We start from the raw sequence: 21243 nt of genomic DNA on the forward strand, positions 1-21243 counted from the left end.
ATATGAATTATATCTCAATATGTATGCTATTTAAAAAAATACAGGAATAGATTGTTGGAACAATTCGTGAATGTGAATCACCAATAAACCCTCAAATAAATATGAGTTATATATTAAAATCCATGTGTGTTGTGACCTATACACTATCAGTGCATTTCAGAATTTATTGGAAGTGTGTATATAACTCCTTTGGAGTGTCAACATTCTAAAATCAATATCACAAAAGGTCTGTAAACATTTGAGGGTTCTTGGCTTCTCATGGATAAGAGAAAGTGTGATAGAGAATGAGACCTATTTAAATATTTTAAAGCCATTCCACGGAAATGCTTTCCACGTATGTCCAGAAGGTAGCTCTAGAATCAGTGTGTGACAATTATCTCAAGACAATCTTAATTTACTAACGTCTTTAGTCACTCTTGCTTACTATATGTCCTTGATTGATTACAAAATATGGCAGCAAGCCTCCATCCTTCTCTGTGTCCATTCTCTTCGCAATGTGACTTTGCACTTCCTCCAAAGAAGTGTAGAGTCTTTTTCCTACCTTTTGATGCAAACTGACTTCAGAATCAAACAACTTAGGCTTCAAACAGGCTTGCAGTTTTTTTCTACTATTCCTCTTGGAGTCCTGCCATCATTATAAGCCAAGGTTAGCATCCTGGAGGATCATTGAAAGCACAGAGCAGATTTCAGTAGTCTCAGTAAAGATCTTGAATATACACCCTAGATCTGCCAAGTCTAGCTCGTATCAACAGAACTATCAAGATTACCCATGAAATATGATAAATAATAAATGATTGTTTTCTAACACAGCTAAGTCATGGTGTGGCTTGTTACTCAACCATAGCTAGTTGATAGATTATGTGTCATTGGTTCCTCCTGAATTTATTTATCTTTTGGTCTGAATATTTCTTCCAAGAGTTATTTTAGAGAGTCATTACATATCTGAAAACAGGGAAGTATATTTATTTACTACTACATTTAATATGGTTAACCGATATAAAAATTATAGGCAAACGTACTGCATTGTAATATCTTGGTTATTAATCAAGATATCAGATCTTGTATCAAATGGTATATTGCAGAGAGAGTTTTCTTGCATTTTTTGTTAATCTCAATCTGACTCCTTTGTAGTTTTGTTTTTGTCTTTCCAAAAGCTTATCATTTTTGTCCTTAATATTTTTTTTTGAGGAAGATTAGCCCTGAGCTAACATCTGCTGCCAATCCTCCTCTTTTTGCTGAGGAAGCCTCGCCCTGAGCTAACGTCCGTGCCCATCTTCCTCTACTTTATATGTGGGATGCCTACCACAGCATGGCTTGCCAAGCGGTGCCATGTCCGCACCCGGGATCCTAACCATTGAACCCTGGGCCGCCAAAGCAGAACATGTAAACTTAACCACTGTGCCACCAGGCCGACCCCATCTTTAATATTTTTAACTTTAACATAATGATGTAGAAGCATTTTGTTGTTGATACTTTTGTTGTTTGTTTCGTTTCAGTCCACTGTGATTTTCAGCATGTCAATTTATGTTTAAATTTAATTATTGAAGATATTTGACTATTATTTTTTCAAGTTTTAACTCTGAGAGTTTAAAAGGTGAGTTTTCGGGGCCAGCCCCGTGGCCGAGTGGTTAAGTTCGCACACTCCACTTTGGCGGTGAAGGGTTTCGCTGGTTCAGATCCTGGGCGCAGACATGGCACCATTCATCAGGCCACCTTGAGGTGGCGTCCCATGTGCCACAACTAGAAGGACCCACGACTAAAATATACAACTATGTACTGGGGGGATTTGGGGAGAAAAAGCAGAAAGAGAACAAAAAAATAGATTGGCAACAATTGTTAGCTCAGGTACCGATCTTTAAAAAAAAAAAAGGTGCATTTTCAACACTACTTCTCTGTATCTTCTTATTTTAATATTATCAATCACTATACCTTCCCAATACTTTCTAGATTATTTTCCAATATGACCTTCCAGCTCATTATTTACCATTCCTGCCATATATATTAGATAGCTATAATAGATGTAATATATATCAGTGAAGGAGGATTTGCTCTCAATTAAGAATTTGCTGAGCAATAATGCAGAGAAGGGAGATACAGATAGAAATATCTTTCCTAAGCCATCTGTGAGCCTGAAGCTTATACAATTAAAAGAAAAGTAAAGAAAATAAACACAAAATGCCTTACCTTTGCAAAATTTTCATGTACACATGGTAACAAATACTTTGCTAGTGTCCCATCCAAGCCCTTGGAAACAGCTGGTGAAAATGAGAGACCTAACAGCCTAAACTTCGGTAAAACCACATCTGCTTCTAACCCTCACTAGGTCTTGGGGCTTCTATTTTTCCTCTACATCAGACTCTAAACATGTCATACCCTAAAGTTTCCTCACAGTTCCAAAGGCTGAGTATGACCCTGCAGTCATTCTACTTCCATCTTTCTAGGCAGCATGTTCGTATTCAATCTGGAATTGATGAGAAAATTGAATCCCTGGGGTGCTTTTCAAATAGCGAGTATCTGCTGAAAACAGTGGGTCCCTTCGTTCCCTTGTTTCCTCTTGCCAACAAGGATTGTTTCCTTGTTGAGGCAATATTACTAATGATGTGATGATGTTTAACCCACGTATTTTGGAGCAGAAAAATAATATGAGAGCCATTGGAATGAAAATTACCTGCATTTAGGAAGTAAATAAATGAATAAGCTTGTCATTAATATGCAAACATGCTTTATTGCAACTGAGAGGGGTTATCTTGAAATCTTTAGAGATGCTGACATTTAATAGATAAAATATTATTAAAAAACATGCAAAATTAAGAAGTGTCAATAACAGTGATCTATTTTCTGATAAATTATGTTGATATTAAAATACAAAATTTATATTAAAACAATAAAATCAGGGATATCAGATTCTAACTGAAATTTTGCCCTGACTTTAAAATTTTTAACAACATATAGACTATAATGTTATTTGTATGTATCTGCAAACATTTATCCACAAATACTAAGACACATATCTACAGAAGTTACACCACCAAAACTTTCCACAAGTAGGGTAACTGCTGTTATAAGAGAATCAGAAATCACTGAATTACTTCCAGTCTAAGAAGAGAAAAGATTTGGGGGATGCCTTGTCATTGTGTAGAATGCAATCTCATCGAACTGACAAACAAATGGCAAGCAATAGAATATACTGGAGTATATGAGGAAGCCATTTAGTGTAAAACTAACTTGGCCTGACTTTGTTTTTCTAAAAGGGCCTGATGTGGCCAATGGGCATGCATTGTATATCTGCGTTAAGCATTTGCTATGTCCCAAAGACAAGAACAAATGGCTTTAAGATAAATATTCAACTTCCTCCACTTTGGCATTTCCATTTCCTTAAGGATAAACATCTCTCCCTATGCTAGGAACTGATTGCTGTGCCCACTCCGTGACTATTCGCCTGAAAACAACAGACCTGCTTCCTGCTATGTCCACTGAGACAGCAGACCTACTACCTGATGTGTGAATAGCAGTACTGGGCCAACAGAGCAATTTCATGTCTAGTGTAAAAGGGACAGTTCAATCATATGTGATATGTGCTCTTTGACGGTTCAGAACAATTCTGTATATCCCCACTTCTTTGGTGCCCTTCCTTCCTTGGGGAAGGAAGGCCCCAGGCTAAGCTAGTCCTCAGATCTGGTTCATAATAAACTCACACTAATTTTCATTTATAGATTGGTTATGGATTATTTTCATCAACATAAGTCACAGAATTGTAATCATTTCACATCTTCTCTGGGCCATCATTCGATCCTCTGTGGATTACTGAATCTTAGTATATGCAAACATCTGGGTACAACTTAAACCTCTATCATAATTGGAAGGGAGACTGACACATTCACTTGAATAATGCAAAGCACCATTGACTTAAGGGCTAGAGTCGGGCCAGGATGTTTTCAATGTGTGATCCGGATTACTTGCATCATAACCACTTGGAGTGCTTATTTATAAAGCAAAGTATTAGATCTTGATACAGAAACAATAAATCAGAGTATTCGAAAGCAGGATTTGGAAATTTATTTTTAAAGCATCCCCAAATATCATTATATACATTAATAATACCTAAACATTCCTTCTATAATTTAATATTTGTCTTTGGGAGTTAGGCATTTATAAATGTGTGCATGCAGGTTTGGTTCAATATTTTCTCACTAAAATGTCAGGAAAACTACTCATTTTTATTTTTACCATGACATTTATTAAAGATCCCAAAAGGGACTATGCATCAGGATATCAAAGCTGACCCCTAATTTTTCTTTTGTTCTTAAATTGTAAGATTTTTAGAGAAACGTAACTTCTGTATTCTAGAGTTTTAAAGATAGGGAAGGCGAGGGGATCCTAGTGCAGACGCGTCTCTGCAGAGAGGAATAGGAAAGAGCAGGGTACACTGCTGAAGCTTGAGAATGCTGATATCCTCTTGGAAGATACCAGAAACTTGCTAACAGGGGAGCAAGGATAACAACTGAGCTTTGTTCAAAAGGACTCATACTCAAGAGTTCATCTTTTTCCTTCCTTGCATCTTTGTAAGGATATTTGTATATTGATATAAATACATAGATATGGATATATAATTTCCCTGTTTGTCATTCTACTTTTCTTTAATTTCCCTCAATTGTTCACAGATGTTTGATAAGCCTGTGTTTCCTTATTGACTTAAAGGATAAGGTAATGGCGAAGATTGACTTTCTCACAATACCTCCTCCTGTGTTAGAAGTCATTTTTCCACCTGTGTTTCTTCTTTACTCTCATACTACTACCACACTCACACACTTCTGACACCAAATGTGTCACCAAATGTGCCCACCAAGCAATTCTCAGCAACACCCGCTGGGAGTCCTACAATTGAACTCAATTCTGACACAATTTACCTGGAGATAGCCTCAGATCCCACAGGTTAAGGGCTTAGGGCCACAAGACTGCTTTCACTCCACCTCAGATGATGATCGCAAATCCAGGGTGCCACTTGCGCTTCTGACTGACTGGCTTTAAGTCTGAGGTTCCCATGACTTCCTCTTCAACTTGAAATAGTTTGCTAGAGCAACTCACAGAACTGATGAAAATTGTTAGTTATGTTTACCAGCTCATTCAAGGATACAGATAAACAGCCAGATGAAGAGATATGTAGGGTGAGGTCTGGGAGGGTTCCAAGTGCAGGAGCTTCTGTCCCCATGGATTTGGGGTGCATCATCCTCCCGGTACTTGGATGTGTTCACCAGCATGGAAGATCTCAGAAATTTTGGGATTTTTGTGAAGGCTTCCTCACGTGGGTATGATAGACCGTTAACTTCATTGTTTCTCTTCTTCCTTCTCTAAATAATGGGGGATGAGGCTGAAAGTTCCAACTCATAATCATGGCTTGATCTTCCTAGTGATAAGACCCCATCCAGAAGCACACCAAAACTTACCTCATTAGAACAAAAGACACTCTTAGTGCTCCTAGGAATTTACAAGGGTTTCAGGAGCCCTGTGTCGGAGATGGGGTCAAAGACCAAACATTAAAAACAAGAGATGCTTCTAGTGCTCTTATTACTTAGGAATTTATCAGGGTTTTAGGAGCTCTGTGCCAGAAACTGAGAACAGACACCATTATATATATGTATTTTTTCTATTATCTCACATCTCCTTTAATACGTGCATGCATCGGTCAAAAAACTTTCCAGGGGACATTTATTCAGAGTATAAAAAATAAGAAATTAATATCAGCAACCAAATTAGCAGTGTCCCATAGCAAAACTAGAAACACATAGGAGGAGAGACATGGACCATGTACTAACAGGGTTGAAAGGATGACAAGTAGGGTACTTGAGACAAAGACCCATTTTATAACGTTATTAGAGGGACTCAGTCCCTGTATGGGGGCAAGATTAATATTTCATAGACTGTCTATCTATCTCTCCATCTGTTTATGAAAATACTTTGTTTTACTTGAGATGATAATGCAAATTAGACAATCATTTTCCAAAGCTGCGAAATATATTAATTGTGCAGATTTTGGTAGTTACCTGAGGTGGAACTGGCTGAATATGGGACAAGTACCTATCATAGGAGCCTAGATAACAAGTAGTCTTCTGCTACCATAAGCCATCAACAAGATTTATAGAAAGAAGAAATGGGCATGATACCTGTTCAGTTAACAACATGAAGCTTCTCTGTGCAATATTGGTTTCGATATATTCCATCCTCACATAATAAATAATTTATGAATCACTTTGAGTGTCAGATTTTTTTTCTTAGTCCAGGTGGAGAGATCAGAAAATCAGTACAGAAACTATAAATTGTATTAATATTTGCATTTGTAGTACCTTACAATAGATACCAAAAATTACAAACATTCCTCAGGACATTTTTAGAGTACTTATGAACTGAAGTAGACATGTTTAAGTATTTTCGCACACTGTCAAGTTTTACCTCTCTTTTGCAAAAGAATTGTGCAAGTTTATAGGAATACCATGGAAAAATGTGTTCCTTGACAAAAGATCCTTTCGTGTTCCTGTAAGCAAGCATATCTACGCATTCACACACACACACACACGTTAAGTTTTGAATATTGTTTGTGATAGAAGTGGTTGTATTCTCCCTAATTATGTGTCCTTTTTGTGTCTTTCAGGTAGAAAGAAAAGGGGAAAATCTTGAATCTAGTATTCCAAACTTGTGTGCTTTCTTGGAAGTTGACAACTTTGCTAAGTTTCCTAACAGGATGTCAAAATTTTGTTATTTTTTATTATTTTTATTCTCACATTCTTATATATAACCCTGACTTTGATGAATTAGACTGGGTCACGTGGGACCATGAAAAATCCTCTTGTCCAGGAGATGTAAATTTAAATAGACCAGAGAAAAACAGGTACAGAGGCTTTCTTCCCCCATGCTCTAGGTCATAACTCTTATTTTGCTTCTCTGTATCTTCTGACTAGAAAAATAAACACATTGAAGGGTAGATCCAAAGTACACAACTAAGGAAAGAAAGTGGTTATCAGAGATTTCCCAAAGTACCCTATGAGACTTTCCTGAGAGCAGTCCTTCCCAAATAATAACAATCTCTTCCCTAAAGTCCAGGTCTTACGGCAGCACGTCTGAGGAAAATGTTGGATTTAAAGAGAAGAATATATTTGCCCAGGCCACATCCTCCCACTGAATCAGTGTAGAGGAAGAAGTGAAGGAATAGAGGTACCAAATGTCCTATCTCAAGACACTAGCTGTTTCCAGTTTAGAAGTGATACCATTGTCAGTCACTTCTGTTGGGGAGGAACAATTTTTCCTTTACCTTTCTAGTTTCTTCTGGCTGGTCTAAGAGTTAAGTTGACCTGAGACAGATTAACAGGAGAAACCCAAATTTAATTTCATACATGCAGGGCTCCATAAGAAGATGGGGCCCAGTGGAAGTTAAGACAATTGAGGTTTTGTGCCATTTTGAGCTAAGGAGAAAGGGATAGGAGTCTGGAACCTCAAAGGAGCAGAAGACAATCCATAGAAAAGAAGATAGAAAGAGCAAATGTTTGGAGAGCCAATGTTTGGAAAACAAATGTTTGTTGTGCCAGTTGGAGAAGTCTTTCTTTTGTAAAACAAAGCTATCTTTGGTGATGGCTCCTTTCCTGGTGCAGGCTCTCTATCTAAACTCTTTTGGGTAGTTAAGGGGAGTGGGAGGGTAAAGAAAAAACTTCTTGAGTCTTACGTTCTTAAAAATAATCAGCCTAAAATAATCCTCACACCAGAGACACATCTTGGGCTGGCAACTTTTGCTCCCCTACACTACCCAAGCAGTAAATCCACCTAACTGTAGTGGAAAGAAATAGGCTGGCAACAAGATTGCAAAAGTATACAGGGAGATCTGTCCTCATGAATTTCCAAGTGGAAATTGGAAAATGGCATTCCCTTCAAGCAAAAGAGTAGAAACAAGAAAGAATCCATGGGCAAATATAATCATCATTAAAAACAAAACTCTTAGCAATCAGAGATAGTACAATTTCTCTTTCTAATCTATTCATCCTTCCTGAAACCCTAAATACGTAAATATGGGACAATATATGAATAACTATCTGCAGTATTAGAGAAGAGGGATAGGTTCTTTTGTTTGAATAAGCAGGGATTATTCTACCAAAATACAGTGAATAAAAATAACAATAAATATGGTTATACTGAAGGACTGGCTTTATAATGATTCAATATGAATGCATATAACATTCATATATGAAACCATTATGAATCCTTACTAAAAAATGAAATAAATTAAAATTTATCAGAGATCTAAAGTCAAACTCATCTTTAGCAGGATAAACTAGATTTAATAGAAAGTAAATTATTAGTAAACATTTTATTGAGGAAAAGTGCTTCTGACTATGGGATAGCTGTAGATAAGGTGCACACAATTTTTTATGCTATATTTGAAAGGTGGCATTTTTTTTACCTTTAATGTAAGCAGATGTTAGATTTTCCTTACTTAAAGAAGATACAGAATGAAACTTATAGGGAGAAAAACTATCTCTGGAAAATGCAACATTTGTCATTTGCTGAATATGTTCCAATAAGCACAAAATGGTTTATATAAAATTAATTTAAAAGAAAGAGGGCAAGGGAGAGGGCTAAAGGGGTAAAAGGGCACATGTGTATGGCGATGGGTGGTAGATAGACTTTGGGTGGTGAACACGATGTAGTCTATACAGAAATCAAAATATAATGCTCTGTACCTGAGATTTATATAATGATACGAACCAGTGTTACCACAATAAAAAATTAATTAAAAAAAGACACAATGTTTTAAGCTTAGAATGCCTATTTACTACCCCTGTATAAATAAAACGATTGAAGCAAGTGAAAAATCATGCAGTACATGATCAAATGAAAATGTTTGGTGTGAAGAAAATGCTCCTCTAACTTTAAGCACTCTAATTTCACCAGCTAGACTTCTTTCAACTGTCATCTTATTCTGCTTTCTGAGCACATGGGTAGGCTGCTTAATGGAAAATAATTATTTCAACTTAAAGACTGAAATCAAGATTTTTAGTTTAATCATTCACTACTGAAACATAGTAAATTATTATAAAGGCATAGCTTCATCTGATGGTGTAGCATTGAAAGAAGCGTGTTCCTGTCAGTTGGGGGAATCTACTGTTGTTTAGTACTTAAAATGCCTGCATTTATAAAATGTGTTATGAACAGAGAAAAGTTTCTTACAGGCTAAGAATTAGGCTAAAATTAGGTACAGCCCCTAAATTTAATTTAAACTGTGAATTAATAATTTGTTTTTGTAAATTGCTCTTTCAAACTTCAGTTCAGATTTTTGTCCATGCAGACATATTTCCAACACTGGGTCCCATTTTTATTTTATGAAAGCTTGTTGAGATATAATTCACATACCAAAAAATTCTGCTTTTTAAAATGTACTAATCAGTGGTTTCTAGAATATTCATGGTGTTGTGTGACCATTATCACTAATTCCAGAATATTTTCATACGACAGAGAAGTTGTATGTCAATGATCCGTCACTACACATCCCTCCCTCTCCTTGGCCCCTGGCAAACACTAACATAATTTTGTCTCTAGGAATTTGCCCACTTTGACCTTTCGTATAAATAACTTCATAAAATATGTTGCCTTTATGTCTGGATTCTTTCATTTGGCATAATTTTTTCAGGGTTCATCCATGTTGTGGAATGTATCAGAACTTTCTTTTTATTGCTGAATTGTATTTTAGCGCATGGATATACCACATTTTTCTAGCTCACTCAACAGGTCATGGATATTTCAGTTCTTTACACTTTAGGTTATTTCCCCCTGCGCTGTATGAGAGTCCTAGTTTCTCACATCCTTGCCAAAATTCATTCTGCCTTTTTGGTTCTAGCCTTCCAAGCAGATGTGAAGTAAAATTTCATTGTGGCTTGATCTCACTTCCCTAATAGATAATGATGTTGGGCACCATTTCATATGCTTATTGTCCATTTGTATATCTTATTTTATGAAAATCTATGTTCACATTCTTTGCCCATTTTTTTTCTTAAAATAGGGTTATTTGCCATTCCATTGTTAAACTGTTAGAGTTGTTTATGTACGCTACATAGATGTCTTCTGTCATACATATGATTTGGAAATATTTACTCCAATTCTATGAGTTATCTTTTCAATTTCTTGATGATGTTTCTAAAGCAAAAAAGTGTTTAAATTTTGACTAGGTCCAATTTGCCCATTATTTTCTTCTGTTATTTGTACTTTGGATATCATATCTAAAAACATATTGTTTAATTCAAGATCGTGAAGATTTACTCTTATGTTCTTCTCCAAGAGTTATATAATATTGGCACTTACATTTATGCGTGTGACACATTTTGAGTTAATTTCTGTAATGGGATGAGGTAAGTGTTCTTCTTCATTCTTTTGTATCTGGAGAGCTAGTGGTATTGGCACCATTTGTTGAAATGACTATTCTTTTGCCCATTGAATTGTCATGGTACCCTTGTCAAAAATCAATTGACCATAAATATAATGACTTATTTTTGGACTCCCAATTGTATTCAATTGATATATAATCCTATCCTTATTAAAGTGCCATATGGTCAAAAAGAATGACAGCAGGATGATAAGCTAGGAGGTTTTAGCCCACATCCCTCAAACAAAAACAATGATTTAACAAGTACTCTTGGATGAAAATTGCTCTTGGAGAGCTCTGGTGTACAATTAAGAAGCTGCATAAACCCAGTGGAGCAGAAAAAATTTAGGATGCCTCACAGATATGTTTAGAAAGGATTTAATCTGAGTCACTTCATCCCCCACGCTGACATGACTTGGCATCAAGAGGGATCCCCTTGGCCGTGGCTTACCTTAACGGGACAAAAGAAGAGTAAGATGATAGCCCCCATTTTTGCCACCAAAGACCCCCAAAGTCTTTGCTGACATTGACACCAGTAGGTCCAGATGCCTAGAGTCCATATTGCTGTGCTCTGCTGGAGTTTGAGACACTGCTGTACCAACCCTGGAGCTGGGGCCACCATTGTGATCTCAGGGACAGGAGCTGCTGGTTTTGCATCAACACAAATTAGTCAACTTCTCAGCAGAAACCTTGCAGGCCAGGAAAGAGTAGATGATACCTTCAAAGCACTGAAAGAAAAAAAAACTTGTCAACTAAGAATACTATGCCAGAAATATTATTCTTTAAAATGAAAGAGATAAAGTCTATCCCAGACAACAAAAACTGACCTGCTTACAAGAAATGCCTAAAGGAATTCATCAAATTGAAATGAAAGCACACTAAACAGCAATACAAAAGCATAGGAAAGCATAAATATTATTGGTATAGATAAATATAAAGACCAATACAGAACAATGTAACACTGTAATGTTGATGCATGAAATGATTTTAACATTAATATAAAAGTTAAAAGATAAAAATTTGTTAATAGTTGCATAATAGAAAAAGAATCAAATTCTGACAAGAACAAAAAGTGCTGGGGGCAGGGAGGAAGAGTGCAGAGTTTTTGTGTGCAATTGAATTCATCAACTTAAAATAGATGGTTATAACCATAAAATAGTTTTAGGAAAGCCTCAAGGTTACCACATTTAAAAAAACTATTATAGATACATAAAAGATAAAGAGAAAAGAAACAAAGCAAATGATTCCAAAAAATAATCAGACAAAGAAGACAGAAAGAGGCAAAGAAAGGAATGAAAGAACTGGAAAACAGACAGAAAACAATTAACAAAAAATTTCAACAGGAAGTTCTAACCCATCAAAAATCACTTTAAATGTAAATGGATTAAACTCCTCAATCAAAAGGCATTGAATGGCTGAATGTATAAAAAGAAACAGAATCCAGCAATACACTCTTCACAAGAGACTAACTTTAGATTTAAGCATACTCAAAGGCTGAAAGTGGAGGGAGGGACTAAGATATTCCATTCAACTGGTAACCCGAGAAAGCAGTGGGGGCTATACTTATATCAGACAAAATAGACTTTAGGTAAAAGTTTTTGGAGAGACAAGGAAGATCATTATATAAAGACAAAAGTGTCAGGCCAACAGGAAAGTATAATAATTATAAATCTATATATACCCAACATTAGAACACCTAACTATATAGAGCAAATCTGAAGGGAAAAATCGAGAGCAATATAATAACAGCAGGAGACTTTAATAATAGATAGACCAGTTTCAATAATGGATAGAAGATCCAGACAGAAAACCAGTAGCAAAACAGCTAACATGAACAACACTGTAGACCAAATTGATCTAACAGACACATTCAAAATTTTTTACTCAATAGCAGGAGAATACACATTTTTGTAAAGTGTATATGGAACATTCTCTAGAATAGATCACATTTTAGGACACAAAACAAGCCAACAAATTTAAAAAGATCAAAATGATTCTAAATATCTTTTCTGATTACAATGACATAAAGCTATAAATCAGTAACATTAAGAAAGTGGGGGGGCCAGCCCAGTGGTGCCGTGGCTAAGTGCGCATGTTCCGCTTTGGCGGCCCGGTGTTCGCGGTTCAGATCCCAGGTGTGGACATGGCACCGCTTGGCAAAAGCCATGCTGTGCTAGGTGCCCCACGTACAAAGTAGAGGAAGATGGGCACAGATGTTAGCTCAAAGCCAGTCTTCCTCAGCAAAAAGAGGAGGATTGGCAGCAGACATTAGCTCAGGGTTAATCTTCCTCAAAAAGAAAAAGGAATGAAGTGTGGATACATGCTGTAACATGGATGAATCTTAAAAACATTGCGTTAACTGAAAGAAGCCAGAAACAAAATGCTACATATTGTACGAAACGATTTATATAAAATATCCAGAATAGGCAAAAACATGGAGACGGAAAGCAGATTAGTGGTTTTCAGGGGCTGGAGGAAGAGAGAAATGGGGAGTAAAAGCCTAATGGATACCGGGTTTTCTTTTGGGGTAATGAAAATGTTCTGGAACTATATAGTGGTGATGATTGCACAACACTGTGAATGTATTAAATGCCACTTAAAATCATGAAAATGGCAAATTGTATGTTTTGCGTATTTTAACACAATTAAAAAATGTATTTATAACTTCTTTTATATTTACCTAAGTAGTTACCTTTATCATTGCTCTTATTTCTTTGTATGGATTTAAATTACTCTCTAGTGTCTTTTTATTTCAGTTATAAGGACTGCTTTTGATATTTCTTTTTTTTTTTCGAATTTAACATCAAGGTTTTATTTCACATTGTATCTCTTTAACATCAAAACCTTGGCTGTTGCTGACACTGACATACTTGTTTGTTCTAACGTACAATACTCATAAATTAGTTCTCAAGTCATGAGACCAATACTACTTTCACCTCAACCCTTCTGAGGAGTCGACCTGTCCTTAGAGTCTCCCTATGCCTGCACACGTGTGTGCGCTTGCACATACAACACGCAGTCACAGCTGTGCGAGGTGCTGGCGGGAACAGTGCTTTTCTCGCTGTGGTTATCAGTACACTTGCCAGGTTCGTTCGTTCCTGCTCTCTTTTAGGGTTTGCTCCGTCTCTTTCTCTACTCAGTTGACACAAGAGCCAACTTAAATGAGCTCCCACAACTCACGCACTCAAAATAATCAAGACTATAATAGCGTGTAAAATATTAGAAGAATAAAAAATTCACGAGTCCTTGGTGATATGGGGGCAGAGGACACGCTTCCTTCTAGAATGCAACTAGTCAACCTCCCTTACACCCATGTAGTGAGTTCTCTCAACTCTCTAGGTTTCAGCTCAATGGCATCTTCTCAAAGAGCCTTCCAGAGCCCCCTACTAAAATGGCTCTCCCACTCCCACCTCGCATCGCTTCCACCTGTCACACCTCTACTCCTTACTTCCCGTCCACCTTCAGCACGGCAGCTGCCCGGGCAAAGTCCCCATCTTTGTTCACAGCTGCCTCTTGAGTGCTCAGAATAGTGTCCGCACACAGTATGCAGCACACGTCAGAGGTCAGAGAGCCTCTGGCTCACACTCTACACTTCACAGAACCAGAAGAACACATGACAGCATGGGAACTCGAGGCTTGCTAGGAGGGAGACCCCAGAGCAGCTCCCCCACAGCAGTGGACCCAGACCCAGGGCTGACACAGACAAGCTGCACCCAAGTTCATATTACACCCCAGAGGTCACTCCCAGGCACATCTATCTGGCTCCCACGGGGCCACCTGGCATTTTTCCACACCCTGGGGCCCAGTCCCAGCGGAGCAGGGGCTCAGCACCCCAGTGGGTGTGGGCAATGAAGTCCAAACACCGAAACCAAGAGGCTCCAGAGGTGCTGCCCCTCGGGGAGCACAGGCTGCCGGCCCAGGGCCAGCCCGGCACAACAATGGGAGGGGATTCTATCGACCCTGATGGGAAGACGGTGCGCCTCTCTGCTTTCCGACTTCAGCCTGCCTTTTCGGGGCAGAAGCTGCATACCTCCGTGGGAGCTCCCTGCCTTCATCCTCACCGAAACGCTCAACCAACACTGACCACAAATCACCACCACTACCCAAGACAGCAGCAATGGTCCAAACAAGCAAACAAAAAGGCATAACAGGCAGTAACTGCATCCCATGTTATCCTGGGATGTACACACAACTGTAGGCAGGGACAGAACAAACACTCCACCCCAGACAACTGTGCCTATCGGCTCCCTCATGCGAGCAACGGAAATCTTCCACAAAGAGAAGGAAACCAGGAGGTGACAACATGCACGTGGGCACAGCCCAAAGCCACATGGTTCCACTCAAAACAGTAGCACGGATCACACGTGGCCTAGACGTCCCAACCACCAACTCCTCCTTTTCTCTTTAAGCTTCCACATTTTATCCTCCAGTTTCAATTGTTCCTACATCCACGTTCCCAGGCACTGTCCTAGGGAGCTGCACTGAACACCAACGGGCCTGCTCCATCCAGGAGAAATCCTGTGCAGAAAGAAAAACAAACACTGCCAAGACAAAGAATGGGAGGCACTCCCGCCACGTCAGGCAGGAACAGCACACACCACCTCCTCTTCCGGACAGGGCTGACGTGGGCAGGAGGAACAGCACACAGAAGTCACCATCGGGGACCGAGGCCACCTCCCAGACTAGCTCCCAGGGCTGATGCAGGACCCAACAAAAGTACAGAGGGTGCCTGGCCCAGCACGTCCACACCTGGGCTCAGCTTCTCTCACGTGCCACACAAGCACATCCACGACAAAACCAGGGACATGGGTTTGGCCTGCCTAAGTTTCCAGGACCACTGCAAGGACAACGTAGGAAATGCTGGAGCAACGGGACATTGACATGGAGTCCCCACCAAGGTGGCCTCCTATATCCACCTTCCCAAACCACGGCAGAGGCCACGGCAGAGGCCACGGCAGAGACCATGGCTCCCTCCCAGAGGAGATTCTGGAGCTGACAACAGCCTTGTTGTACCAAGTGAGTCTCTCCCAAGCCACGGCTAGCTTGTGCCAACAAGACCTGACAGCAAGCCCCCCAGCATCCTGGGGAAGAGGCCTTGGTGGAAAAGCATCAGGCAGCGACGCTCAGTGGTGAGAACACCAGCACTGAGGCCCGCAGCAGAGGGCGAGCACTCTAGGCTGCAGCTCGTCTCAGAGCACCTGCCGCAGGAAAGGCAGCCCTGCCCACCGCCAGTCCCCTGCCCACTCCCAAGCAGAGCTGTTTTGTGGCACCGCGAGGGGGTCCCTGTTCTGCCAGTCTCCCGTCAGCAGCACAGCTTCGAGGATACTTTGCCAAGGGTTCCCAGCAGAAACTGAGTGCGGTAGGATGAGTGAGAAATGATGTGTTGCTAGGAGTGGCCCAGCGTAGGTGCTCGGTCCACAAAGGGCTCCCTGTGAGGGCTCCGTGAGGTGGCTGGGAATGCAACACCAGCCAGGACAAGCGCGGCAGCACACCAGGCCCAAACGATTGCCACGGGGGTCCTCCTGGGTTCTCACAACCACAGCTGCCAGGGGCCCCAGCTGGAGGACAGTTTTTCCACTTAGGCCTCTGTGCCTTTGCACATGCCATTCCTTCTTCCTGGACCACAATCTTTCCTTCTTTGTACCAGGAAAATTCCTACACACCCTCCTATATGACCTAACTGAGCCCACCCTGCTCCAAGATACCCTTCCGTCCTGGCCTCTCTGACCCAGCTCTATCTTGGTGACTCCTCCATGCTCCCACCGCCGTGTCCACCGCCCTCCTTCACCAGCATGAGCCAGCAGAAGCTGCGTCTTCTCCATCTTGGAAGCTCTGATCGCCAGCTCAGGGCCTGGCCCACGACCGACAGCGAATGCAGTCAGGACCTGGAGGCGTCCTTGACTAAGGAAGTGGTCCAGCTCACTGTCAGAAAAGGCTGGGTCACGGCAGCATCGCTCACAGTTGGCAAAAACCAGGAACTATGCAGACGTCAACAGAGAAGCAGACCACGCACATCTCCACACAAGGGAGGATCACTTGGCGATGAAAAGGACGGAGGGCTGACGCAGGCAACACCAGGATGAACTTTTAAAACACCGAGCTAACCAGTCACAACAGACCCCATGTCATGATCCCATTTCTACGAAGGGCCCAGAATAGGCAAATCTAGAAACAACGTCGTAAACTAGCGGTTGCCCGGGGCTGGGGTGGGAACAGGGAGTGACTGCTGACGGACACGAGGTTTCTTTTGCAGATGATGGCGACATTCTCAAATTAAACTGTGATGATCACACAACTCTGTAATTTACTAAAACTACTTAACTGTACCCTTAAAACAAGTAAACTTTATGATATGTAAATTATACCTCAGTAAGGCTGTTTAAAAAAACTCTAGAGACTCAAGCAAGTTCAGTCTGGGTCCCCCACAACCAGATTCGATTGTCGGCCGCCAGCAACATCCTCCCGCGAGGCCAAAGAGGAAGAAAAACAAAGTCATCACACCCATTCAGACCCCTGCAGACACACGGCCACAGGATTTTATCTCCTTCGCCCGAACACAAAATTCCTGCAGGCAGAGCCAGACAGGCCGGAGGGCGCTACAGCCGCTGAGCAGACACCTGTCAGCCGACCACGAGCACCAATGGCCACGCACCCCGCAGTAAGTCGCCAACACTGGACGTTCATCTCCCTGCGACAGAGCCAGAAAGCTTTAAACTACCCCTCATCGACCTCATCTGCTGCGTGGGGAACAGGAGGACGCTGACGTCCGGGCAGCACGCAGCCCCAGGAAGGGGGCCTAATGGCGTGCGTCTGCTCCCACCCCGTCTGCGGGCCCAGGCTGGAGGGTGGGCATGTCACTGCAAACTGCACCTGGGGGGGCCCCACCCAGGGCCAGCAGGACGGCCGGTTTGCTCCCACCAGTCAGAAGTGCGTTCCCAGATTCTCTGAAGCTTCTGGATTGTGCCTTCCCTCGGGTAAAATTTAAGCTGCACTTTCATCATCCTCTCACAAACAGCTAACACCGCCAGTTACGGACAGGACAAGTCCTCCCTAAACAACCGAGCCCTGTGCCGTGCGGCTCCTCACTGTCCCAGACCACGTGGAATCTGATGTTGCTCACGCAGCCTCTCTTCTGGGCTCACTTCCTTCGCAGTGGCAAGGGTGGCACCCTGTCATCCACTGGCCACAATGGAGAGCGCCAAGGACTCCAGGGGTGGACTACACAAGAGGTGGGGGCCCTTTTCGCATTAGAAATGACTCTTTGTAAAAAGAAAGAAAGAAAATTACTACGCACCTACTTTAACGGCAGCTCAAGGCCAAGCAGAGGAAGTGCACAGTAAGACAGACGGGTGCCAGCGACACCTCTCAAAATTCTCCTCCAAGTAAGTCCCAGCAAACCCCAGCAGCAAGTCGGGACACGCTGCGTTCCTTCTGTCTTCCCCCAGCAGGTTTCCTGCCGGACCTCCCTGTCCTCAGACGCGGCCGGGGGAGCTGAAGGGAAGGCTGCAGCTTGCTCAGCAAGGCCTTTCATAAAAGGGAAGACGGGGCTCTGTCCGCACACGGTATACCGTTCTTCTGGTTGTGGCAGGCTCCAAGGGAAGGAGGGAGCACTGTTTGCTCCTACAGCTGAGTCCATGCCCTGTCACCTGAGGTGAACAAATGCAAGGAAACTTTCCCATGAGCCAGTCCATGGCTGCGCGGAGCCGGCGCGCCCGCCGCCCTATAGGCTCGGCCCTCAGCCCGCGGCGGCGCCCTTGATATTTCTTAAAAAGCAAGTTTTCAAAGTACAATTTTGCTGGATATAGAATTATCGTTTGATTTTTTTTTTTCTTTAAACCGTGAATATATCATCTACCTGCCTTCTGGCCTTCATAATGAGAAGTTAGCTGCTAATCTTACTGATGATCCTTTTCACATGATAAGTATATTTTTTCTTGCTGCTTTCAAGATTTCCTTTTTTCTTTGGACTTTGAAAGTTTTTGCATGATGAGTTTACATATAGCTTTCTTTGATCTTGTCCTACTTGGAGTTTGTTGAAGTTCTTGCATGCGCAGACCAATGTTTTTCATCAAATTTGGGAAATTTTGGAAATTGTTTTTTCAAATATTCTTTCTGTCCTTTTCTCTTCCCTTCTTCTAGGACTCCCACTATGAATATTTGGGTACACTTGATAGTGTCCCACACATCTCTGAGGTCCTGTTGATTTTTCTTCATTTTTTTTCTATTCTGTTCCTCAGATTGGATAATCTCAATTGTCCTGTTTTCAAATTGCTGATTATTTACTCTGTATGTTCAAATATGCTGTTGAGACACTGTAGTGAATTTTTCATTTCAGTTTTTATATTTTCAACTCCAGAATGTGTATTTGGTTAAACTTTTAAAAAATAGTATATCTACTTATTGATATTCTGGGCTTTCTCAGGAACAGTTTCTATTGACTGTATTTATATTCCTGCGTATAGACTATATTTTTCTGTCTTTTTGCATTTCTCTTAATCTTTTTTTTGAAAACTGAACTTTTCAAATAGTAAAATGTAGCAACTCTGGGAATCAGATTTTTTTTCTCACTCACTCAGGCTTTGTTGTTCTCTCTCTTTGTGTATCTAGTTAACATTTTAAATGTGGCAAGTTTTAAATTCGCCTCTTGCCACCACTATCCTCAGAGTTCTCTGTTGTTGTTTTCATTGTTGTTACATGTTCATTTAGTGACTTTTCTGGACTAATTCTCTGATGTCTACTTCTTTATCATGTGAAGTCTCTGAACCCACTGAAGTCTCTGCTCGGTTCACTTAATGGTCACTTGAGAGATTTCCTTAAATTCTTTGAACCAGTAAGTCTCATAGTCTTGCCAGTGTAATCTGTATTTGTGTGTGTGTGTGTGTGTGTGTGTGTACATGTTTTTAATGCTCTGCCAGGCACTTTTCAAGCCTCCTTTAGTTTTCACTGCCTGTTTGCCTAGTCTTAAGGTCAGCCAGAGTTCAGAGTTTAGAATCTTCTCAGGTTTCTCCCCAGCATGTGCAAAGTCCTGGGTATGCACACAGCTCTGTACCTGTATGTGGTCTTCCAGAACCCTGGGGTGTGTCACAGGTATTCAAAGTGCCCTATGAATATCTCATTTCCTGTTTTTTTCCTTTTAAGCTTTTTGGTCAGACTTTTGTTGGCCCCAACTGTTCTCACCACCTCAGGCAGCTGTGGTGTTAAACAGTTGCCACTGTTTGTTTTGAAAAATGCCCTGAGGATAGGGCTGTTTGCAAAAAGCAAGCTCTGTGTCACATCAAATATAGAAAAACCCAGAGACTCAAGCTTCTCAGGGAGCTGCCAGACAGGTCAAATAATAACAATTCACTGGGCTTTGGGCTTTTTATTTTGGATATCCAAACCTGTTGTGCCCCTCCAGTGGCTGTCAGTTTCCTGGGTTTTACAGCTATTATAGTTCTGAGGCTGTTGGTTTTCAAGGCTACTGTGAATCTGGGGACAAGAGGATGGGATGAGGGCAAGTTAAAGTGCCACAAAGCTTGCTGTTCTTACTGAGATTAAACGATCTTACTTGAATAAACACTCTTCAGATGGTTGCATGCTTTTAATTTAATTTCCTGAGTTCTAAAAAGATTGATTTTGATAGATTTTTTTTTTCCCCCAGAGTTCTCAGTGCTTTTATGGCAAAGTGGATTTTTGAATGTTCTTACTCTACCGTTGAAAAATTGTCCTTTAGGACCCATTTTTAAGGAATTTTCTTTCCAGTTAACATGATTTATTATCTTTTTAATACTAAAATGTATTAAGTGGCAGTGTTTTATGATGTTATTTGTGCTACAATAACAGATCATATGAACTATTTAATTTTCTTGTCTATATTCCCCAGGCCTCTTGCAAAGCCATGTAGCTGATCTGGTCAATGAAATATAAGCAGAAGTCACATGTCACAGTCAGCTGTGTCAGCGAATATAATCCATAACCAATCTATAGATGAAAATTTGAGAGAGTTTATTCTGAGCTAAAATGTGAGGACCATGGCCTGGGGCCTTTCTTCCCAAAGGAAGAAAGGGCACCAAAGAATTGGGGTGTACAAAGTGGTTATATACCCCCAAAGAGGATGTTTCACATATGATTGAAATGTCCCTTTTACAATAGTCATGAGACTGCTCTGTTGGCACAGCGATTGATGGATGCAGCAGGTAGTAGGTCTGCTGTCTCCATGGACACAGCAGGGTGGAGCTGGGTGGTCACAGGTGAGCATAGCAATCAGTTCCTAGCCTAAGGAAAGATGCTTATCCTTAAGGAAATGCCAACATGGGGAAGTGGTACCTTTATCTTGAGAGTATTTGTTCTTGCCGTAGGAAATGTTTAAAGCAGATATTCAATGCACACTCAATGGCCACATCAGGCCATTTTGGAAAAACAAAGTCAGGCCGAATTGGTTTACACCAAATGGCTTCCTCATATACTCCAATATATCCTACTGCTTGCCATTTCTATTTGTCAGCTGTCATGGCAGGTTATGGAGGAGATAATTTTGAGTAGGAGAGCTACCAATTCTTTCTCAAATCCTTTTTAAAGGTAGAAATCTATGCCATGGACAGCCTAAGGTTGACTCTAGCAATATGCTTTGCAGAAAAATGCTTTATTTCCCACATTCTTAACTAGTGATGAAGAGTTTACATTCATATTCTGTTGTTCCAGAGTTAACAATGCAGATGATTATACACATCTCTGTATAAGGGGCTGATTCTTAGAATTGGTTGGTTGTGAGTGCCTCTTCCCCTAATCTTCACCACTTATCTTTCTTAGTCGTAAAATGCAGATTCACAGAAGTATTTCCCAATACCTAACTACTGAATCATGTA

Source organism: Equus quagga, chromosome 9 (genome assembly GCF_021613505.1).
Source record: "Equus quagga isolate Etosha38 chromosome 9, UCLA_HA_Equagga_1.0, whole genome shotgun sequence".
NCBI classification, from domain to species: Eukaryota; Metazoa; Chordata; class Mammalia; order Perissodactyla; family Equidae; genus Equus; species Equus quagga.